The 25,844-nt window shown below is 35.9% G+C and overlaps 1 non-coding gene across 1 annotated transcript; it reads left to right on the top strand.

Annotated features, from left to right (window-relative positions):
* Positions 1–1,085: 1,085 nt before the first annotated feature.
* LOC137757572 (U6 spliceosomal RNA) lies at positions 1,086–1,192 on the top strand. The gene has a single exon (XR_011072411.1). It is a non-coding gene; the product is annotated as a U6 spliceosomal RNA (small nuclear RNA).
* Positions 1,193–25,844: the final 24,652 nt, after the last annotated feature.

Genomic DNA, 25,844 nt, shown 5'->3' with positions numbered 1-25,844 from the left:
CTTTTCTTCTCCTATATGGTTTAAAAGACAACAGCATAAAGCAATAATTATAAAATTGTATCAATGAGTTTGTAAGGTATAGTAAATATAGTGTATAACATACGCATAGTATATAATGCATAATAAAGGTGTAATTTGTATGACAATAACAGCATGAAGGAGGAGGTGGGAAAGGAGCTATATTGGAGCAAAGTATACTATTGAAATTAAGTTAGTATTAATCTGAATTAGGTTGTTTTAAATTATGATGCTAATTTTAATCCCCAGGGCAACCAGCAAGAAAATAACTCAAAGCAATATTGTACTGCTAAAGGCTAGATTGTACTATCTGGAGAATAAAAAAGATTATTGACTACAGCTGAAAGCAGAAAGAGAACTATTCTTTCTATATATGTAATTTCTCAATTTGTAAAAGATTGTGGCTTTAACTCTGTACATGAATTAGGTAGCATCTACACAGTAGAAAAACATCTAGGTTAATTGTTAATTTAGTCAAATAACACTTAAAAACCACAGTATAGTGCCCCAAAGTAACAGAGTCCTTTTATTTCACAGACCTGTTCTGTTGTTTAAGCATATACAGTTGACCCTTGAACGACATGGATTTGAAATGTGCAGGTCCATTACATGCAGATTTTCTTCAGTAAATACAGTCAGCCCTCCATATCTGCAGGTTCTGCACCTGGGCAGATGCGGAATCCATGGATACAGAGGGCTGACTATGGAACTTGAGCATCCAGGGATTTGGTATCTGTAGTGGGTCCTGGAACCAGTACCCTGCAGACTAATTGACAACTGTAGTCACATTCCTGATCAATTATGTCCCTAATGATTTATTTTGTTTAGCATTTCCAGTGGCTGCAAATTACCTCTTAGTCTAGAATATATATCTGTATTACAAAAAGACAGTACTTGACTCTGATGATGTCATCTCTTTCTGAAGTGTTCTATAAGATTAATAGAAGAGAATACTGAGCCATATGTGGGCTATATTGATAAGGTTCATGTGCAAATGAAATAATGTTAAGGCAAAAAATTAAAAAGCTGGACATACAGAGTGGCTATCATGAAAAAGTCTACAACTAGCGCTTGCTTCAGCAGCACATATACTAAAATTGGAATGATACAGAGAAGATTAGCATGGCCTCTGTGCAAGGATGACACACAAATTCGTGAAGCGTTCCGTATTTTTAGACCTAAATTTAAGACCAGACACTATAAACCTCTTAGAGGAAAACAAAGGAAGAACACTCGTTGACATAAATCACAGCAAGATCTTTTTTGACCCACCTTCTAGAGTAATGGAAATAAAAACAAAAATAAACAAATGGGACCTAATGGAACTTAAAAGCTTTTGCACAGCAAAGGAAACCATAAACAAGACGAAAATACAACCCTCAGAATGGGAGAAAACATTTGCAAACGAATCAACGGACAAAGGATTAATCTCCAAAATATACAAACAGCTCATGCAGCACAATATCAAAAAAACCAAACAACCCAATCAAAAAATGGGTGGAAGACCTAAATAGACATTTCTCCAAAGAAGACATACAGATGGCCAAGAAGCACATGAAAAGCTGCTAAACATCACTAATTATTAGAGAAATGCAAATCAAAACTACAGTGAGGTGTCACCGTATACCAGTCAGAATGGCCATCATCACAAAATCTACAAACAATAAATGCTGGAGAGGGTGTGGAGAAAAGGGAACCCTTTTGCACTGTTGGTGGGAATGTAAATTGATACAGCCACTATGGAGAACAGTATGGAGGTTCCTTAAAAAACTAAAAATAGAATTACCATATGACCCAGCAATCCCACTACTGGGCATACACCCAGAGAAAACCATAATTCAAAAAGACACATGCACCCCAATGTTCATTGCAGCACTATTTACAATAGCCAGGCCATGGAAGCAACCTAAATGTCCATCAACAGAGGAATGGATAAAGAGGATGTGGTACGTGTATACAAGGGAATATTACTCAGCCAGAAAAAAGAACAGCAACATGGATGGACCTAGAGATTATCATACTAAGCGAAGTTAAGTCAGACAAAGACAATTATTATATGATATCACTTATATATGGACTCTAAAAAATAATGCATATGAATCAATATACAAAACAGAAACAGCCTCACACACATAGAAAAAAAACTTATGGTTACCAAAGGGGAAAGGAGGGGGGAGGAGGATAAATTAGAAGTAGGGGATTAACAGGTACACACTACTATATATAAAACAGATAAACAACAAGGATTTACTGCATAATATTTTTAATATCTTTTAATAACCTATAATGGAAAATAATCTGAAAAAATATGTATAATTGAAAATAATCTGAAAATACATATATAACCGAATCACTTTACTATACACCTAAAACTAACACAATATTATAAATCAACTATATTTCAATTAAACAAAAGCTGGACACAAAATGAAATGTGTACATTAATAACAATTATGTAAAAGTACTGTACATATTAGTGAAAAAATAAAAGAACTCAGAGGGTAAAAATAAACACTAAGGGAACTCTAGATTCATATGACTATCTAAAAAACTGTGAGTGAGAGTTTGATTGTTATAGAAAACGGGACAAAGCCATTTTGGACAGAAGGAAAATGATAAGAAAGTGAGGGTAGAAAGAAGAAAACAAAAAACACGTAAAATTTCAAATAAACAACCTAACCTTCCATCTAAAGGAATTAGAAAAAGAAGAACAAAGAAAGCCCTAATTCAGCAGAAGGAAGGAAATAATAAAGGTCATAGAGGAAAGGAAGAAAATAGAGACCAAAAAAAAAAAAAAAAAAGAAAAAGAAATCAATGAAACCAAGAGCTGGTTCTTTGAAAAGATAAGCAAAATTGACAAACCTTTAGCCAGACTCATCAAGAAGAAAGTTTATCTTATTATAAACAAAATAAGAAATGAAAGAGGAAAAATAACAACTGATAACACAGAGATACAATTAATCAACTATGAACAGTTATATGCCAACGAAATGGATAACCTAGAAGAAAGGGACAAATTTCTAGAAAAATACAACCTTCCAAGACTGAATCACGAAGAAATACACAATCTGAACAGACTGATCACTAGTAGTGAAATTGAATTTGTAATTAAAAAAAACTCCCAGCAAACAAAAGTCCAGGAATGTATGGCTTCAGAGGGGAATTCTACCAAACATATAAAGAATAGCTAATACCTATCCTTCTCAAACTATTCCAAAAAACTGAAGAGGATGGAATACTCCAATATTCATTCTACAAGGCCATCATTACTCTGATATCAAACCCAGACAGATACTACAAAAAAATAAAATTATAAGCCAACATCTTTGATGAATCTGGATGTAAAAATCCTCAACAAAATATTAGCAAACAGAATCCAATAATATATAAAAAGGATCACACACCATGATCAAGTGGGATTTATTCCAGGGATACAAGGATGGTTCAATATTCCTAAATCAATCAATGTGATACACCACATTAACAGAAGGGATAAAAATCACATGATCATCTCAATGGATGCAGAAAAAGCATGTGACAACATCCAACTTACATTCATGATAAAAACTCTCATCAAGGTGGGTATAGAAGGAACATATCTCAAGATAAAGACCATTTTTGACAAACCCACAGCTAACATCATACTCAACAGTGAAAAGGTGAAAGCTTTTCCTCTAAAATCAGGAACAAGACAAGGATGCCTACTCTCGCCACTTCTATTTAACATATTACTGGAAGTCCTAGCTAAAGCAATCAAACAAGAAAAAGAAATAAAAGGTATCCAAAATGGAAGGGAAGAAGTAAAACTATCACTACTGGCAGATGACATGATACTATAGAAAGAAAACCTTAAAGTCTCCACCAAAAAACTATTAGAATAAATGATTCAGAAAAGTTGCAGTATACAAGATTAATATACACAAATCTGCTGCTTTTCCATACACTAATAATGAACTATCAGAAAGAGAAATTAAGGAAATAATTCCATTTACAATCACATCAAAAGGAATAAAATACCTAGGAATAAACTTAAATAAGGAGGTGAAAGACCTATACTCTGAAAACTATAAAACATTAATGAAAGAATTTGAAAATGATACAAAAAAACAGAAAGATATTCCATGTTCTTGGATTGGAAGAGTATTGTTAAAATGTCCACACTATCCAAAGCAATCTACAGATTTAATGCAATCCCTATCAAAATACGCATGACATTTTTCACAGAACGAGAACAAATAATCCTAAAATTTATACGGAACTATGAAAGACCCCGAACTGCCAAAACAATCTTAAGAAAAAAGAACAAAGCCAGAGGTATCGTGCTTCCTGACTTCAGGTTATACTACAAAGCCACAGTAATCAAAACATCATGATACTGGCACAAAAATAGACACACAGATCAATGGAACAGTATAGAGAGCCCAGAAATAAGCCCACCTGTTTATGATCAATTAATCTTCAACAAAGGAGGCAAGAATATACAATGGAGAAAAGACAGTCTCTTCAATAAGCGGTGCTGGAAACACTGGACAGGTACAAGTAAAAGAATGAGATTAGAACATTTTCTCATGCCATAAACAAAAATAAACTCAATATGGATTAAGGACCTAATTGTAAGACCTGAAACCATAAAACTCCTAGAAGAGAACATCGGTAGAACACTCTGACATAAATCGTAGCAATATTTTTTTTTGATCTGTCTTCTAAGGCAAAGGAAATGAAAGCAAAAATAAACAAATAGGATCTAATTAAACTTAAAAACAAATGTTGGTGAGGATGTGGAGAAAAGTGAACTCTAGCACACTACTGGAGGGAATGTAAACTGGTTCACCCACTATGGAAAACAGTATGGAGATTCCTCAAAAAACTAAAAATAGAACTACCATATGATCCAGCAATTCCAAGGCTGGGTATACATCCAAAGAAAACAAGAACACTAATTCAAAAAGATACATGCACCTCAATGTTCATAGCAACATTATTTACAATAGCCAATTATGGAAGCAATCCAAGTGCCCATCAACAGTCTCCCATTGATGTGTAGCATGAGGGCTGGGTGGACGTGTATGTTCAGTTTCTCACTGGACCCCACTGACACCACCCTGACAAAAGTGGGGCACTGACTCACACTGCCTCATGAGAGATGGGTGTAGTATAAGTTCAGCTTCCCCCTTAAACTCTAATGACTCCTTCCTGGCTAAAGTTGGGCCACTGAGACTCTGAAGTTGTTGTCTTATCCTAGGCTATTCTGATTCTAATTGCATTACCTTATTAGATGTCAATTTCCTAAGCAGAGAAAACCAAGAGAGATACGATTTCCAATTAGGAAATGAAAAAACTAAACGAAGTAAATTTACTTTCAGCTTTCAAGAAACATTTTACCTAACAAATCTTTATTAATTATCCACTATACACAATGCAGTTTTCATTAACTGGTTTTACTCAATTTATGAGTTTATTTTTCGTCACATACAAGGAAGATGAAATTAATTTCCTAACATCACATGGGTCCACCTCATGTGTTAGAATAAAAATTAACAGAATAATACAACATGAATAATAAAACATGAGTAAAAAAAGAGACATTTTATCATTTCAAATGTATTGACTTGCCAAATACATGATACAGATTAGTTACTGCATGTTTCAAGTTTTCTGTCTACTCTTATTCATTGAACTTACTATATAGATATTTTTGAAATGAATAAATTATGTACTTATAAGAACTGAATTTTGGGGGTTATATTGTATACCTTTGAGCCTAAGTCTTTTTATTTATTTATTTTCTGACTTAGAGGAGAAATAATATACCTCCAACCTTAGAAAAGATGATCTTCCTTTTATATACTTCCCAATCCTAAGCAATTTGCTTTTGTAGCAGAACTGGCTAGTACAAAAGATATTTGAACAACTCCTCCTATCTTATTCTAGGTTCATAGCTTTTTGGATGGGACTGATGTGAGTGCAGATTTCCCCAGCCCTGACATATGAGACGTTTTCCTATTGCTAAACTTTAGTCAAAAGGTACCAGTGATTTGTGGGGCTAAATGACCTACATATCTAACATTGATTTAATTAAATTCAATCCTGCTAATGACTCTGTTATGTGGATCAACCCTAGAAAAATAATTGCACGGGATCAGCATATTTACTTTTCTCTACTCTTCTCCTGCTTTCTATTCCTTTCCAGCACCCCTTCCTCACCCCAAGGGACCACTGTTCTCTCAACGTTTTATGACAGTATAATGGAAAAAGCACTGGGCCGGAGTCAGAAGTCTTAGGGATTAGCTCTGGACTTGTGCTTAACTAGGTGTATGAGTCTTAACTGAGCCTCAATTTTATCATCTGTAAAATGCACTGTTTGGACTAGATGATGTTTCATTTTCCTTCTAATCCTAAATGTCCTTCTAATATTAAGTTTCTAGAACTGTGATTTATTTAAAATGGAAAATAGACAAAACTAAATCATACTAAGTTTTTATTGTTTTAACGTACCACTCTTTCTAAAATAATCTGCATTAAAATAGGCTTGGAAAAGGCCATGTTTATAATAAAGAAACAAACATTTCATCACAGAATTTTAGGCAATGCTATTTACGATGATATTTTGGGGTTACAGGAGCTCTCATACCTCATGTAGACTGTGTCTATCATCTACATGAAAGGACAAGATTATTCAGGCCAAATGTTAGAGACACATGGGTTAGAAACACATGGGAGCCTTGCCAGTATAGAGTGGTATTGTACCTGTTTGTGTTGATTTGAGAAAAATGGGACTCATCCCACCTTCCATCAGCCACATGCCCGTTCTCCTCTCTGTCACATCCAATCTTCCAAGCATGAGCAGGGTCTACACATGAGCCCTTAACCACTTTATTCCCTATGGAGAATCCAGATAATTCATTTTTTAACACTTTGCCTTAGAATCCTCCACTAAGTCCCAGTAATGGAATCATGGACCCTTCCATCCTTGACAAAAAAATCAATGTGGGAAAAGAGGCCAACGAGTGTATTTTCCAATGATAAAGCTTATTTTCCACAATACTCATCCTGCACTGATAATAAAATAGATTTAAGAACAGGGAAACCCAAATAAATGTGCCTGTGAAGGAATTCTATAAAAAAAAATTAGGACAGCTGTGACAGACTTTGTAGAGAATTTTGTAACTAATGTACATGATTCTAAGTATTATTATTGGAGGAGAAGTGAGTATATCAAAATTCATTTAATTCACATTTTATTGTGCATTCTTGGATATAGATAAATTTTCAGTAGAAATTAATTCAAAATCAAGTTTTCTAACAAATTTATCTGTTATCTAGGACTGACCTTATTTAATCTGGGAGCTATCACAGCGACTGACCTTATTTAAACTGGGAGACATCACTGCTTAAATTCATACCTTTTAAATGTAAATATAAAATGCTAATCACAACATATAAGCAATTACTACTGTCTGCTGCAGTTACTTTTTTTTAAAGTGCACTTCATTTTGCAGATGGTGAGAGTTCTACGAACACATCTATTGTTAGCATGAAAGTCAAGCGATCATCTGTGTAGGTGGCTGTGTGGGAGCAATGCTAAGATTTACAAGGATTTTCTCCCACATTGACAATCCGCACTGAACAGAGAGCCATATGAAACAATCTTCTGTTCTCTGGCATTGTTAATCATTCACTTAGTTTGTAATAATATAAAAATTCTCAATTAAGGGTTGCCATTTTTCCACTCAGATATTTTCTTCAGTTTTTAAAAGTATATTTTCTTTTTGTTAATTTTTAAATTGGGTATCTATCTATTGAGAAAAAAAAACTTTGAAAGTTTATCAAAGGTAGAAATTCTGGGAAGAAATTAGTAATTATGTTCAGCTTGTCAGTTCTAAGATTAAAAACATTCTTAGGCATTTACATCCATAATTATGTACTTGGACTTAAAACCTGAAGGGGAAGATTTTTAAGAGCTATTGCTCATCTGTTGTATAACCCTCCTATATAAATCTGTAGAGGTAAGAAATGCACAATAATTCTGACATCTTATTTTTTCATTATTAATATATTTGTCCCAATTTAGTTATTAATTATCTCAAGGGAAAGAGTCATATATTAAAGCCCCACATTAAAAAAAATTCTAGTACAGGAGTCCTAGAGTATCCAGTTATTAAACCATAGCAGACAAAAATTCCATTGGGTAAACTTGCCTTTTTTCTTTGTAAGGCTCCTCCCACCACATTTTTCTCCCTTACTGCTTTGGTGTCACCAATATTTGGACACAGGACAAAACCATGGCCGATTTGACTCTCTCTTAGAACTAGAGTGTCTGTGATACAAAGTTTTAAGAAATCTTTGGGATTTATTGGCTCTAGTGGTGAAGGATGGTGGGATTGCCACATAAACATTATCAAGGTCTTCTAAAGCTACCAGGTTCTGGGACTTCCCTGGTGGCGCAGTAGGTAAGAGTCCGCCTGCCAATGCAGGAAATACAGGTTCGATCCCTGGTCCGGGAAGATCCCACATGCCACGGAGTAACCTAAGCCCGTGCGCCATAACTACTGAGCCTGTGCTCTAGAGCCTGCGAGGCACAACTACTGAAGCCTGCGCACCTAGAGCCCATGCTCTGCAACAAGAGAAGCCACCGCACTGAGAAGCCCACACACTGCAACGAAGAGGAGCCCCGTGCACAGCAACGAAGACCCAACGCAGCCAAAATAATAAATAAGTAAATAAAGCAAGCAAGCTAGCTAGCTAGCTAGCTAGCCACCAGGTTCCAGTCTGGACCACACCTGGTTCTTTGCCTTTCCCTTCGAGACACTGAATTCTTCCAGTATCCTTCCAATGCATTATACTTAGGTGATCCCACTTTTTAAAACTTCTTTCAGCAAAAAAAATCCATGGCTGGTATAGTATTAAATAAAGGTAATCTATTTGATCTGGGGGAAGGGTCTTTAGAAATTTATCAAATCCCTTTTATTAGAGTGCAAAATATCCAGGCCTAGAATTAACATGACTTGCCCAATGAAACTAGCAAACATGGGATTGGAACTGAGCCTCAAAAGTCTGGTCTTTCAACATAAAATTCATTGACAGGCTAATCAGGCTAATTTGATTTATTTCTAGGAACTCATGATATCTTTCTTTTGCATTCAGGTCCCTGAAAATTAGGTAAGTTTTTTTTTTTTTTCCCTGATATCTCAATATTTTTAGAATTTTCATTCCTGCATTCCTCAAGTAGCTGCACTTAACAACATTCTTGAATTAAAAACAGAAATCTTCTGCTTAAACTTGACTTTTGCATTTTTCCTTTGTGACTTTTCCATTGTGACCTTTAGCAAATTACTTAACCACTTTTTGACTTTTTTCCCACTGTTGTGAGGATTACATGAGTTAGTGTACATGAAACACTTAGAACAGTATAGAGCTCATGATAAATGCTACATAAATGGTACCTAACAACACTATTATTGTTGTTGTTGCTATTGTTATTTAATAGTGTAACCATATAAATCACTATTCCTCTTCCCTTTTGGTGTTATTCTCCTCTTACCATGTTTTTTTTTTTTTTTTTTTAACTTAGACTATTACTATGTTTCTGAAAATATTCTCTACTTTCAAAAATGAAAAAAAATATTTGTAGCCGGTAAGACAGATAATTCAGTTTTATACAAATAATTTGGAATGGGGGGGGGGGGACAAACAATCAGCTTAGCAAACAAACAAAAAACTTATCACCAAACAAAAATAACAACAATTGAAGGGTGACAAAAGCAAAATTGAAAGATTTTAAGGATGGTTTATATGCAAACACCATTCATATTATATTTTGTTTTAACTCAGATATACTAGTACGATGGGAAATAGGAATTTAAGATTATAATAAAGAAAAACTGAAGTCAATTTAAAAATCAAATTACTATCACCCTTTTTGTTGGACTGACTCTTCCAAGGTTGACACAGACAATAAAGCTACCAGTTTGGGACTTCACTGAAAGATATATACAGTCTCAGTTGATTTAGAAGCGTTTGATTTTATCACTAAAAATAGTCTATAGAAGAACCTTACCTTAATTTTGTGACTTAAATCCTGAATTCACTTAGCTTTACATCTGCAAAAGTCCAAATAAAATTTCAGTATTTATTAATAAACAATTAAAATGGATTACGTTAAAATAACAATAATAAATATGTAGAATAGATAAATAAATCACATTTCCTTCTTTATTTGGGCATTTAAATTACTGAAGGGGTGGCAACTTTGTGATTCCTGGCCCCAAAATATAAGACTAAATAGCTCTTAAAATAGTCAGGTACTCCATATTAATGTAATTGAAGCCGCCGTAGCTGTGTCTCCTTTTCCAGGTCAGTTCGGAAGTGATCCCTCAATTCAACAGCCTAGTTTATATCATCGCTAAAAATAACAGCATAACTTTTTCTCCCTAAAGTCGATTTAGGGAACAAACGTACTGTAATAATTACAGCCATTATTTGTGGCAATTTTCCTGAGTCCTGAAATGAATGCAAATATTTAGGAACAGGGATCATCGAGTCATCCTGGAGAACTATCTGACACTTTGACTTTGGAATGCAGTATGCTGTTTTTCACTTTAGTTGGTGTTATGTTAGAATGGAGGACAATATAAATAAGGATTCATTTAAAAGTTACAATTGTAAGAAAAGGATAGGAAAAGCTATCAAATATAGAAAAAACTATCCATTATTTCAGGTGAAATCATATTGCAGTGTTCATCAATGCAAACAAAAATTGGTATTTGTTTGCTAACTGTAGAAGCAGTCAAAATCCCTGGAAAACATTGTTATAAAAATACCATCTGATAATCATTCCAGATATCCTGGGATGTAATAAAAACTGTGTAAATATTGAAACTATATGCACAGAAGTTAAAAATATTATCGACTTACTAACTTTAGATGGAAGAATAAAATTGGAACAGATATGAGTTGTTCAGTATTCGCTCTAGCATAGAAAGGTGCTTAATGTTTTTAAACAAATAAAAATATATATCATGATATATAAATATAAATAACATATATATGACATATAAATCTTAAGGTCAATAAAAGACTTTTGGACTACCTCTATGTCTTTGTGTGGAAGTTTCCATGTCTCTCACAATAAATGCCACGGCTTTATGGTCTCAAAACAGGTACTTTTTTTCCCCCCCTGAAAAACTAAGGAGTCTACTTCTAGAGAATTTGTCAGCAAGATTATCTGACATTCTTTATCACTGTGAATTAGTGTGGACCTTTTAATCGCTTCTCTTGAGTTCCTTTTCAGTCCACTGCCTTTTCTCCTTTTCATTGTTTTCAGATATCACAGCATATGGGAATCTGGTTTACACCTACAGAAAATTAGTGTTTATAGGATCATCTGCCAAAATCTAAGAAGTGGCTAAGCAGGCACTTACTGAAAGTCACAATCTTTAAGAAGCAAAAAGTCCTGGATCAAAGGCAAATTTAGAATGGGAAAGGCTTCTAAGAAAGAAATTGGAATTAATTAATAATGTGCTTTTCCTGTAGTACGTGCTCAACCAATATTTTGGAATGTTGAAGGCATTAGGCTCAAAAATATCTTCTTTATCATTAAGGGAAACATTAGGTATTAAATAAGATAGTGACCCAAATTCTGACCTTGCCCTCATAGCGTCTCAAACAAGTTAAGTTTTTCAGAGAATCAAGTGAAATGTAATAGTCGGGAAAGCTATTTTAAAAACAGATATATTAATGCCGCCTGACCAGGGTGTCATGCAATCAAATCGCCCAACTTATAATCAAATGTCTGCCTTTATAAAGTTTCCCAAGCCCATCTTGTGAAGGGGCTTGCTGCTCAAACACAAGCAAACTATTAGATTTCCTATTCCTTGTGGATAAGAATATTTAAATTGTATTAGAAATTTATTTCTCCTTGAGGCACAAAAAAATCTTTCTATGTGCCATTTCATTTTGAAGTATATGTTACTTCCTACATTCTCTCAATGTGAGGAGACTTTGTTCAGTTTTAGTACTCTACCTAGTTAAAGAAGGGAGGGAATATATGCAGTCTTACACTAAGATAAATATTTTTTGCATAACTGAAACTGTTATTAAACTTATAAACAAAACACAGTGAAATACATCGGCCCTTTTGTGTAAGTCTTTCCGTATTTTGCCAAAGTTAAAACATTTAGTTTGGAGGTTGTGAGTGGAGGAGGATAGCAAAAAGGGAAGGGACTTGTGAAACAATTTTTGAAACTTATCAAATACTAAAAATCAAGGAGTAATTAAGAAAGTGAGTGGACCACATGTTTTTAAGATTTATGTATCTGTAACATAAAAGTGGTACTAAAACTTTTGAGTCAAGGTGGACGATTGAGCACATGCATTAATTTCTCTCTCCAATTCCAAATACACAAGCAAAGATCGGAATTCTCAGAGTGTTGGAAATAAAGAAAGTGACACAAAACAGACATTGGAAGCTATGGTGTTAATGCCTGCTTCATGATAAAAACGGAGGCCACAAGCCCCAGTGCTGCTGGAAGTCAGAACAGAATTCCCTGCAGGAAGTCGAAGCACAGTCTATGCTTCTTGTTCCTGAGAAGTAACCTGCAAATCTCTGCCAATTAACTGAGTGGCTTATTTGCCAATCAAAAGCTACCTGCCCCATAGCATGGGTGAAAAAAATTATCTTTGGATGAATGGGAATTTTAAGTTTGTGACAATGCTGTAGGTGGGGCCCAGCAAGTGCTGTCCACTTTGTGTGGAAACGCAGGCCTGAAATATAAAAAATTGAATTTCTGGGTATTTCCAGCTATTCTCATAAAAAGATTCCCACTCAGATCACACAAAGGAGAAAAGTTCTGTAGAATGATAACTTTAGCGGAAGTTGAGCTCACTGACAAGACCAGTAACAGATGTGGAGCTCAATGCCACTAAAGAAATTCTGCAGACCTAAAAGTTATATTAGTGTTTGTACCAATAAACAGTACGTCTACAGCAGCACGTTTTTTAAATGGATATCACTGAAGTCATCTGTGTATTTTACTTTTGTCAGAGAATATTTGTATCATGCATATTAAAGATGCATATGTATACTTACTTTGTGACTCTGGAGAAGTTATTTATCTTTTCTGTAGGTCACTTTCCTTATCTGCCAAAGGGCCTTTGTGAAGATTAAATAAATGACTGTATTTGAAGCATTTTAATAGCTTCTGGAGCATAGTAAGCAATGTGTAATGTACAATAAATGTAAGTAATTAGATAGATAGACAAAAACTGTTAACAATTATCTCAAGAAGACGGGCTGTGGCAGAAGGGGACTTTTAGTTCTTACTTTTTGTCCCTTATATGACTGCTTTAATTCTTTTCTTTTTGTGCAAGTTTTATTACTTTATAATTATAAACAATCTGGTTAAAAATAAAAAGAGAATCACAAAACAAAGAAAGAAAAACTCCTCCCACAGTACACTTCCATTTCACGGTTGATTAAGGGAGAAGTTAAAGGAAGAAAAGGAAGGTAACTGGGGAGAAACAAAGAGGGTGACTGCTGGCCCTATAAGGACACCTGGATAGAGTGAAGATGGAAGACAAGTCAGACAGTGAGGCTGACAAAAAAAGAAGTCAGTAGGCTCTGCAATGTTGGTAACACTGTGGTCATGAACAATTGTTCACTAGAACTGTTTGTTTCCCTATTCTCACACCTGAACAGAGTACTTTGAACTAGTAGTTAGTCATAGCACATATGGGTTCTAACTCTTCCTTATCTTTAAAGTCTCAAGCTATTTGACAGAAAGAGAAAAGGGATTTTTAAGTCCAAAAATATCAGAGGCAGCAGAGGAGGCACATCTCTGCACCAATAAAAAAAAAAGAGGAGGTAAGTTTCTAGATGTCTCCAACAATGGCCAAAGGGGCCTGGACATTGGGATAGTTACAAGAAATACTGGAAATGTTGAAAGGGCTCAGCAGGTAAGTGCCAAGGAGGAAAGAGTGTCCGTTGTTTTGACAGGCAAGTTTGCTAATCTTTGTTGGAGATGTTGAGGACTCCAGCCTTGAAACTCATTTCTAAAAAGTAAAAACTTTCCTTGACACTATTTCCACCTTCACTGGCAGTTTCTTCTCAGTCTTACAATTCCTTCCTTCTCTTCCAGACTTCAACAGAATGGGCCTTCCTTAGGTTTAGCCCTGGATACTGCCTCCACTCTATCTGCCTTGTTTCCCAAGATTTAATTCTTTAGTCCCATGGCTTTGAATGTTGTCACTAATGGGACAACTTCCAAATATACATCAAAATCCCTGACCTCTCTCTTGAGCGCTAGCTCTATAGAGGCAACAACCCACTTCACATCTCCACTTTGTTATCTAATTGGTATGGGCTTGCCAGAAATAGCAATATTTGGGGCACACTTACACTAAAAAAATGATTCATCGTTTATTTGAAAGCCCAATTAAACTGGGCATCTTGTATTTTAATTTGGCAAACCTAAACAGGCATTTCAATCTTAATATACCTAAATCAAATTTCTCACCTGTATTAATAAGAGCTCTTGGTTACATGGAAGAGAAACCCAACTCAAATCATCTCAAGCATACAAAAACTAATTTTTGGAACAGATAACTGAAAGTTCCCGGAGTCAATTTCGCTTCAGGCATGGGGCTTTAGGGGATTAAAAATACCATCAGGACTTGGTTTCTCACTCTACCATTTGGCCTGGTTTGCCTCTGCACTGGCCTCATTCTCTGGCATGCTCTCCCAGTGTGATAACCTCTAGCTGTTCCAAAATGAAATCCTCCTAATTTACCATTCACTTTGGAAAAAGAGCACCTTATCTCTTTTAGTTCAATCCGAAGTCTCAGGGTTGCATCTGACTGGGCCAAATGTGGTCACTAAGTCAATCACTTTGATGGAAGATTTGAAAACACTGACTAGCCAAGCTTGCATCTCATTACCCATATCTGAGCTAGGGAATGGAGGAACGCCCATACAAATAATATGATTCAGTAGGAGGAGGGAGAATGCCCAATGAAAAATCAGGATGCTATATTTAAAAGTGGGAGTGGAAGTTGAACGGGAAAAAAAGTAATGGTTATCCTCTACATTTCCCCAAAGTACATGTGTCAGTAAGAGGCACGGTTCTTTAACTAATTGCTCAAGTAAAAAATTTAGCCATCTTTTTTTATTCTTATGTTTTATTTACCCAGTAAATCAATCCATCTGCAAATGCCATCTACTCTACTTCCAGCATTTATCTCAAATGAGTCCAATTCTCTCCTAGTCTAGGTGACCATCATCTTATTCCTGAACTATTGCCACAACCTCTTATTGGGATTCCTGCTTCCAGGCCCTAAAATCCATTCTTCTTATAGCAGTATGAGAAATTTTTTGATAACATAAATTCAATTGTATCATGTTCTTGCTTAACATCCTCTTATGACTTCCCTTCACACTCTAAGACCCTATGTGATCTGGTTTTGGTCTAACCCTAGACATCCAGTTCATATACTCCTTTCCCTGAAAACCCTGCTTACTACCCCCTAGACACACTGGCCTTCTTAATGTTCCTTGAATATGCCTAGGGTATCCCTTCCTCAGAGCCTCTGCATTTGCTAGTTTCCTCTACTTAAAAAATTTCCTTTTTCTGTAGCTGACTTTTCTCATCCCTCACCTCTCAGATCAAAGACAATCTCTTCAGAAATGCCTTCTCTAAACACCCTATATAAAGAAAATGTTTAGTCCTATCACATTTCCCTGTATATGCTACACAATACATAATTGCAAGACATCTTGTCTATGCAGTTTTCCATTTTTTGTTATTTACCTTTAACTACTGGAATGTAAGTTCCAATGTGCGAAACTTGTTTTGTTTTTCTCAACACTGAATCCCCAGACTAAAACTAGAGCCTGTTCTGTAGCAAGACCTCAAAAAGTATTTGCTGAATAGGCACATTAATAAATGAGTGTAAGAACTACCGTTAAATTGATATTTTGCATTTTGTGTGTTGGCCATATATCAAAATAGGATGGGTTCCTGCAACATTAATTTGGAAGAGTGCTCTAAGAAAAAGTTAAACTGACAAATCCAAATGTGTGACTTGATGATACAGGTGGCCTAGCAATGTGTTATAAAATAAAGGAAAAATTTCCCCTAAATTTCACTGTGAAATAGCCAGTGTAAACCAGAGGACTGTGATTCTATTAATCTATTTACTCAGCAGAAGATAAAATGGGAGAATAGGAGTTAGGACTATAAATTAGTGAAACTGATTGCTGAAAAATATGTGACATTATATAAGTGATCTTCAAAAGATTTATCTCATGATGTTGCAAAGGAGATAAAGTTATGAAGAGAATAAATTCTGTTGCAAACTACTTTATTATCCAACTAGTAGAGAATTACGTAAAGATGCAATTCATTAACTCAGTAAGGTTGGAATCCTTTTGAATATGCTCTTGTATGAGGGTCAAATGCAAGAGTTAAGTACTGGGTAATTAACCTAAGGGAAGTAACCTTGACAGAGATTAGGGATCAGTTGAGTGTGCCCCCAATTATAAACATCTTCTGATAAAATTGGGGTCAGTACTGAGGCAAGAAATCTTTCCTATTTAGAAGAGCATCCCAGACCTTAGAAAACATAATGTAGATAGTGCATCCTCCATAATTATTTCTAGGAGAGAGGGCTGTATATTTTAGAATATTAATGACAGCAGGTCTTATGAATTTCGTTAAATTCTTCCTTGTTTCAGAAAAGTAAACAAACAAACAAATAACATGACAAAAAGATTGGGTAGACAAGTCTAGTACACTTATTATCAATCAAATTGAAAATTATAACTATTAGACTTTAGGAGTTAGAAGCTTTACACAAAATAGAGAAGCAAAATACAAAATTCTATGTATGATAAATAAAACTAAAGCTATTTGACAGTTTCTCTTGATCTCACTGAGTAATTCACTTATTCATCTGTAGAATAAACTTTTATTGATTGCCTAGGATTTGGGGGCACTGTGCTAGGGCACAGAGGAAGAAGGTTAGAAGAATGACAAAATTTCTGTACTCAGGATCATTTACACCACTGTGGAAGACAAGTATAAGCAAATAATTGCAATGAAATAATACATCTAGGCTCAGAATAGAGTTAAGACCTTTTTCTGGGGATTTGGGGGAAATATTAAAGGAAACTGTGCCATTTGAATAGAACCTGTCTTCAAGGATTTTAGAAAAGAACATTATATACAAACTGAGAAACTTATGTTAAAAATCACAAGGAAAAACATAGTATTGTGGCATGTATTGGGGAACATACTTTAATTTGATCTTTTGAAAAATTTTTACTCAACACTTACTATGTGTCAGGCACTATTAGAGGTCCCAAGGACAAAGCAGAGACTATTACAGATGTGAGGCATTCAACATTAGTCAGCCATCTCAGTGGGACGTAATGACACAATGGAAGTGGGAGGGGAGGGAAAAGACAAATGAAGGATGAGCTCAGTCACAGCAGCAAGAGTAGTTTTCTGGGAAGAAGTAAAAATGGATCACAGTTCTATTTAGCTTTGTTGCTAACCTCTACATTTGGTATATCAAAAACTCAAATTACTCTTTCTGTAATTAACTCATTCCTACTAAAATTTAAAAATTATAAATAGCACCATACTCTCATTTTTATTTTTTCTAAATATTCAAAATAAACCAAATAATACTCATTCCTTCTTGTCCATTTGCCTCTCCTGCTCCATTCATTAACTGGCTATCTTTGCTTTGGAACTGCCAAGTCCCCGACCAAGAATGTCAATCTTACCTCTTTCAATGTTCTTATTAAGATTGAATCAGTAATCAAAAATCTCCCAAGGAAGAAAAGCCCAGGACCAGATGGCTTCACTAGCGAACTTTAACAAATATTTAAAGAAGAATTAACACCAATCCTTTTCAAACTCTTCAAAAAAAAGAAGAAGAGGAGGGAACACTCACAAACTCATCTTACGAGGCCAACATTATCCTGATACCAAAACCAGAAAAGGGCACTACTAGAAAAGAAAACTACAGGCCAATATCCCTGATAAATAGAGATGCAAAAATTCTCAATATAATACTAGCAAACCAAATTCAGCAGCACATTAAAGGATCATTCACCATGATCAAGTGGGATTTATCCATGGGAAGCAAGGACTGTTCAACATATGCAAATCAACGTGATACTTCATATTAATAGAATAAAAGAATCATATGATCATCTCAATAGAGCTGAAAAAGCATTTGATATAATTTAACATCCATTCATGATAAAAACTCTTAATAATTTACGCACAGAAGGAAAATATCTCAACATAATAATGGCGATATATGATAAGCCCTCAGCTAACATCATAATGATGAAAAGTTGAAAGCTTTTCCTTTAAGATCAGGAACAAGACAGGGTGCCCACTCTCACCACTCTTACTCATTTTATAATATATGTAAATAAAACCATCATGCTGTATGCCTTAAACTTATATAGTCATGTATGTCAATTATTTCTCAATAAAACTGGAAAAAAATCTGAGGTTAAATTTCTTAGTTTCCTTATAGCATAGCTCTAACAAATTATGATGCTATAAACATTAAAAACCCAGTGCTTAAGTATGATATCAGACAGTACCACTGAAACTGTAGTAATCTGTGATTTTTTTTTTTTTTTTTTACTAATCTACAATGAAGTAAGCACAGAAATTGAGACTAAATCTCAGGAATTTTTATAGCAATTTGACAGAGTAATTTTATACTTGTTGAATCTAATAATAATTTAAGAATAGATTTGCAGTTTTTATGTTTCTTTTCAATTATTTTTATAAATTCAGTATTACTCTATTAAAAATTATCCACCTGTGAAAAATTGGTAATGATATTTAAAAAGTGAACAAATAAATAAATAAAAACTACTGGTCCTCTGCTTAGAACACTTAAAAAAGCACCAGTATAGGACACTTTATTGACACTCAGAATATGGCAATTCTTCCAGAATGCCTATTAAATTCTGATTTTCTTCTGGAATTACAAGTTGCAACAAATTATGGGTAAATACACACTTTATATATCTATCTTCTCTCTCTTTTTTTTTTTTTAACATCTTTATTGGAGTATAATTGCTTTACAATAGTGTGCTAGTTTCTGGTTTATAACAAAGTGAATCAGTTATACATATACATATGTCCCCATATCTCTTCCCTCTTGCATCTCCCTCCCTCCCGCCCTCCCTATCCCACACCTTTAGGTGGTAACAAAGCACAGAGCTGATCTCCCTGTGCTATGCGGTTGCTTCCCACTAGCTATCTATTTTACGTTTGGTAGTGTATATATGTCCATGCCACTCTCTCACTTTGTCCCAGGTTACCCTTCCCCCTCCCCGTATCCTCAAGTCCATTCTCTAGTAGGTCTGTGTCTTTATTCCTGTCTTGCCACTAGGTTCTCTCTTAATTTAGGTTGAGCTTTAGCATGTCCTCTGTGAACATTCATTTCTCTAAAATTACCTATAAACATACAAACATAATTAAAGCATGATACTGAAATTATTATTGCTTCAGAAAAATTTATTTTGAGGACCTGGAGCCGTATTTTAGAGTACTAGCATTAACAATTATCAATAAATGTCAGATTGTACATTTGATTTTGTCTTTCTGTTGTGCATATTTATACTGTCACAAAAAAACCCCAGAAATTGAGGCATGAGTGTCATGGATACTATTTTGAAGGCACAGACTCCATCCTAAAGGCCCTGCATTCTTCATGTTTTCACGTGGGAACTAAGAAAACACCATTAGCATAGCTTTTAAAAGGCATGCTCATCAGAGTGAAGTTGTAAGGCTTATGTGGTTTCAGGTATAAAGCACATGGGAAAGCTTGCCAACAGGAAGACGATGCAGAGAGATGATGGTGAAGTGTGCATTCAGAACCCAAACAGCAACAGTTGTTCAGTCCTGCTGCAGACTGTAGTGCTGATTTCAGGTGATACTCAGTCAACACAAGAACAAATAATGAAAATAAAAGACTAAGATGTGAGAAAATCATTACTAAAGACAGTAATCACAAACAAACATTTAACACTGATAAATATTTGTGTTTTCTTTTGCTTTTTTAAATAAAGATATTTTGAACCTTTAGTGTGTCTAAGAATCACCTGGTCAAATCAATACTCAGATATTCTGATGCAGTGATTGTGGGGTGGATCTGGAACTCTGCATGTTTAACAAGTGCCACAGATGGGACAGGGACGGGAAACACCATGAGTCAAGCATGTGGGAACTAGAATGACCAAGGCCTCCAAGGTATTATAAGCAGGATTGAGGCTCACTGCTAGGCCATATTGTTCCTTGTTGGGCATAATCTCAAACACCAACATCAGACTAGGTTACTCTGAAGCCAGGAATAAGTGAGATATAAACAAGTTCACTGTGTCATCCACAGAATACTGAACATCCCCCTGTCTTGGCTAATATGAGTGACTGTTGCTTCTTTGCCTATTACAGCTTTATTCTACTCTGGTCTGCTATACCTACAGACAAGATGTTTGAGATACCCAATCACAAAATTACCCTGGCTTACTGACAGCACCCAATCTAGAGTGAGTCTCTACTATCTTAGACTTTGCCCCAAATTTCCTAGCCCAAACCCATATCCTATAATAAGTCTCTTCTAACAACCTCTTACTGAGACACCACATATTTCCCATGGTGTGTATTCTCCCTCACCGCAATGAATAGTAAACTCAATTTGTTCCACTATAGTTATGTTCTTGGAGGTCTTTGGCTAAAGGGCATTAATGTTTGTGTCATAAGTACTAATGTGGTAGGAAATATTATTATTACCAATAAATAGGACTTAAATATAAACAGGATTGCTGTACAACCTAAAAACGATTTTAAAAAATCTTCAGAAGTCTAAAGTTCACTTTATTTTACTAACAGACATCTGGCTTCCTTACGACAGGGACAGTGCCTTCAGTATCTGCCTAGTGTCTTCGACTAGGGGCCAGGTGCCTAGTAGGTGATCAGGAAATATATGTGAAAGAAAAAAAAGAAATGAAAAGAATTCTTCACAGTTGATAAGTGTACCTGGAAATAACCCCCCTATGGTAGGCAGAACAATGTCCTACCCCAAAGAGGTCCATGTCCCAATTCCTAGAAGCTGTGGATATGTTACCTTACATGGCAAAAGGGACTTTACAGGTGAGATTAAGTTAAGGACCTTGAGATGAGAAGATTATTTTGGATGATCCAGGTAGGCTTAATATAACCACAAGGGTCCTTATAAGAGGGTGGCAGGAGGGTCAGAGTCAGAGAAGGAGATGTTAGGACAGAAGCAGAGATTGGAGAGGGGGAGAGGGAGAAGGAAAAGGAGAAGGAGGGAGAGATTTGAAGATATTTGAAGATGGAGGAAGAAGCCATAAATCAAGGAATGCCATTGGCTTCTAGAGGCTGGAAAAGGCAAGAAAATGGATTCTTCCCTAGAGGCTCTGGAAGGAGCACAGCCTTGCTAACATCTGGATTTTAAGACTTCTTACCACCAGAACTGTGAGATAATAAATTTATGTTATGTTACGCTGGTACATTTGCAGTAACTTATTACAGCAGAAAGAAGAAATCAATATACTCCCAAATAGGAGAAGACACTTTTTAGATAGCATTCTACTGTGTGTATTAAGACATATCTGCCCACCAGCCTTCTCATGGTGGGCCTTGGAGTCTTGGTTATAAAGGTGATGAGGTCAATCTGAGATTCTTATGTAAAAGTAATGTGAAAAAACTCTCTTAATCAGGACTTTATACTAATAATAACAAGCTTTAATAATAACAGGAGCTTAATATGATATTAAAAAATACATTCAAGAAATTAAATATCTACAATGACCTAAGTAATTAGCTGAATCGTAAATTCAGATGTACAGAAAATGTAGATTATATACAGATATAAACGTGGTGTGGCTCTGTTTAATTTTATGTGGGTACAAGTGATGATATATTTCTATCAAAAGTTTACATGATAGTGTTAAAATTAAACACAAAATTGAGACCAGACTTAAGAATTCCCTGAGCAGACAAAACCATTGAAGCCATGTAAGTAAAACTAAATCTAGCTTATTTCATGAACATAAGTGAAACTTAACTTAGATTACATCTTGTAAATGCCTCTGATAATCATAAAAGAAACTTAAGTCATCTTCCTAAAAATGGTATGAGAAAATCACTTTTAACCAATCCACGGCCATCTGGAAACCCCTACAGTAATAACCAATCACTGAAAAGGTTAAAAACGTCCTCATTTCTACTTTATAAGCCATGCTGTAATTTAATGTCCTTGAGCTTCATATCAGTCTTTGAGTTCAGAAGCTCCCAGTCTGTGAACTGTTCTTATATGCACAATAAACACTTACTTAAATACTATTCATTGATTTGTTGGTTTAAATTTTGCTATTTCTGGATTTTTGACGGTTTCTGGCATCAGAAGTGGGACCCAAAGACCCTCAACAACTCTGAGGTCAGTGAGCAAAAGGTGCTGGTACCCACAGGGCCCACTGAGCTCACTGCTTTATGCCAAACCCGGAGTTTGAGGGTAGAGTCTCTCTTGGATCTGAGCTCTGCTCTCTTTGCCTTTTGAGCTCTCTGACTTTATTGTGCATACCTGTATTTTGTTTGTTGAAGTTTCTTGGTAAGTCATCCTTCTGTCTATAAAGGGAGAAACCTGTGATTCCCTGGGTTTTAGGGAGCGATAGGATTACCAGGCTCCCCATAGGTTATTTGGGGTTTAGGAAATCTAAAGGCAAAGATGGGTTCCACCTGGTCTAAAATTCTCTACTTCTCTCAAACATTCCTGCTTCCTATATCTATACTCACTATGAACCAGGATCTTGTGCCTTTTTGGAAAATGGGTGAACTTTTGGATAATTTGCAATTATAGTGGCCACTTTGGGGAAACTTTAACTTAGGTAATTCCACATTATGGGGCACCCTTCAAAAGAGAGGATCTTAAACATTAAAGAGACAATGAAATGCATTCTTTGATTGGTATGCAGAAGCTCTACAAAGACAAAATGACTCCAAAAATAGTTTTTCTAAAATAATGCTTATAGCAGGCAAATACAAATCTTTAGCAAAAAACTCTGGCCATCTGAGCAGGTAACCTTAGTCTACCTGCCAGAAACATAATTTGGATCCATTTATTCTTTTTAATTTTGTATTATTATACCTGAGACATAGATGAAATGTGTAAGTGAAAGCTATAAGATCTCTGTATGGGTCTGTCTACATGTTTATGTATATATACATATATATGTATGTATATTATGTGTATGTGACATTTTTAAGAGTTCTACTTAGAGACAAGATGGCAGAGTAGAAGGACGTGAGCTCATCCCCTCTCACAAAAACACCAAAACCACAACAAGCTGCTGAGCAACCACTGACAAAAAAAACCTGCTAGAACCTACCAAAGAAGATATCCTGAATTCAAAGACAAAGAAGAAGCCCAAACAAGACTGTAGGAAGGGTACAATTGCAAAAAATCAAACCCCATACACACTGGGTAGGTGACACACAAACTGGAAAATAATTATACCATAGACGATCTCCCACAGGAGTCAAAGTTCTGAGTCCCACGTTAGGCTCCCCAGCTTGGAGGTCCAGCAATGGGAGGAGGAGCCCCCAGAGAATCTGGCTTTGAAGGCAGCGGGGCTTGATTGCAGGAATTCAACAGGACAGGGGGAAAAGTGAAACTCCATTCTTGGAGGGCACACACAAGTTCTCATGTGCACCAGAACCCAGGGAAAAAAGTCTGGGCCTAACCTACCTGCTGGTATTGGAGGGTCTCCTGCAGGATAAAGAGCAGCTGTGGCTCACTGTGGGGACAAAGACACTGGTGGTAGAAGTTCTGGGGAGCACACATTGGTGTGAGCTCTCCTGGAGGCCGCCATTTTCTCACCAAAACCTGGCCCCACCCAACAGCCTGTGGGCTCCAGTGCTGAGATGCCTCAGGCCAAACATCCAACAGAGTGGGGACACAGCACCATCCATCAGCAAAAAGACTGCTTAAAGTCTTCCTGAGCACACAGCTGCCTGATAAAAACAACACTTGACACGGTCCTGCTCACCACAGGGACAAGATCCAGCTCCATGCACCAGTGCGGAGGACCCAGTACCTCCCACCAAGAAGCCTACACAAGCCTCTTAGACAGCCTCATCCACCAGGGGGCAGACAGCAGAAGCAAGAAGAACTACAACCCTGCAGCCTATGGAACAGAAACCATAATCACAGAAAGTCAGACAAAATGAGAAGGAAGAGGAATATGTCCCAGATGAAGGAACAAGATAAAACCCCAGAAGAACTAAGTGAAGTGGAGATAGGAAATCTACCTGAAAAAGAATTCAGAGTAATGATAGTAAAGATGATCCAAGACCTTGGAAAAAGAATGGAGGCACAGATGGAGAAGATACAAGAAATGTTTGACAAGGACCTAGAAAAACTAAAGAACACATGAAGAGACATGAAAAATACAATAACTGAAATGAAAAATACACTAGAAGGAATCAATAGCAGAATAATTGAGGCAGAAGAACAGATAAGTGAGCTGGAAGACAGAATTGTGGAAATAACAGACATGGAACAGAATTGTGGAAATAACAGACATGGAACAGAATAAAGAAAAAGGAATGAAAAGAAATAAGGACAGCCTAAGAGACTTCTGGGACAGCATTAAACACACAAACATTTGCATTATAGGGGTCCCAGAAGGAGGAGAGAGAGAGAAAGGACCTGAGAAAATATTAGAAGAGACAATGGCTGAAAATTTCCCTAACATGGGAAAGGGAACAGTCACCAAAGTCCAGGAAGCGCAGAGAGTCCCAGGCAGGATAAACCCAAGGAGGAACACACAGATACACATAGCAATCAAATTGACAAAAATTAAAGACAAAGAAAAAAAAATACTGAAAGCAACAAGGGAAAAGCAACAAATAACACACAAGGATATTACAATAGGTTATCAGCTGATTTCTCAGCAGAAATTCTGCAGACCAGAAGGGAGTGGCACGATACATTTAGAGTGATGAAAGGGAAGAACCTACAATCAAGAAAACTCTTCCCAGGAAGCCTTTTATTCAGATTTGAAGGAGAAATCAAAACCTAAGAGAATTCAGCACTACCAGACCAACTTTGCAACAAATCCTACAGGAACTTCTCTAGGAGGAAAAGAAAAGGCCACAACTAGAAACAAGAAAATTACAAATGGGAAAGCTCACCTGTAAATGAAAACATACAGTAAATGTAGGAAATCATCCACACACAAATATCACAACCGGCAATTCTGAGGAAAGTACAAATGGAAGATACTGGAAATGCATTTGAAATTAAAAGACCAGCAACTTAAAACAATCTTGTTTATATACAGACTGCTGTATCAAAATCTCATGGTAACCAAAACCCAAAAATCTACAATAGATAACACACACGAAAGAAAAAGGAATCTAAACACAGCGCTAAAGGTAGTCATCAAAACACATGAGAAGAAAACAAAAGAGTCAGGGAAGAAAAAAGACCTACAAAAACAAATCCAAAACAATTAACAAAATGGCAATAAGAACATACATATCAATATGTATTGTAAGGAATCAATAGCAGATAATTACGTTAAATGTAAACGGATTAAATGTTCCAACCAAAAGACATGGACTGGTTGAATGGATACAAAAACAAGACCCATGTATATGATGTCTATAAGAGACCTACTTCAGATCTAGGGACACATACAGACTGAAACTGAGGGGATGGAAAAAGGTATTTCATGCAAATGGAAACCAAAAGAAAGCTGGAGTAGC

The sequence above is a fragment of the Eschrichtius robustus genome, chromosome X, assembly GCF_028021215.1.
Source record: "Eschrichtius robustus isolate mEscRob2 chromosome X, mEscRob2.pri, whole genome shotgun sequence".
Classification (NCBI taxonomy): domain Eukaryota; kingdom Metazoa; phylum Chordata; class Mammalia; order Artiodactyla; family Eschrichtiidae; genus Eschrichtius; species Eschrichtius robustus.
The sequence above is the reverse complement of the archived record's forward strand: the minus strand, read 5'-3'. Positions and strand labels throughout refer to the sequence as shown.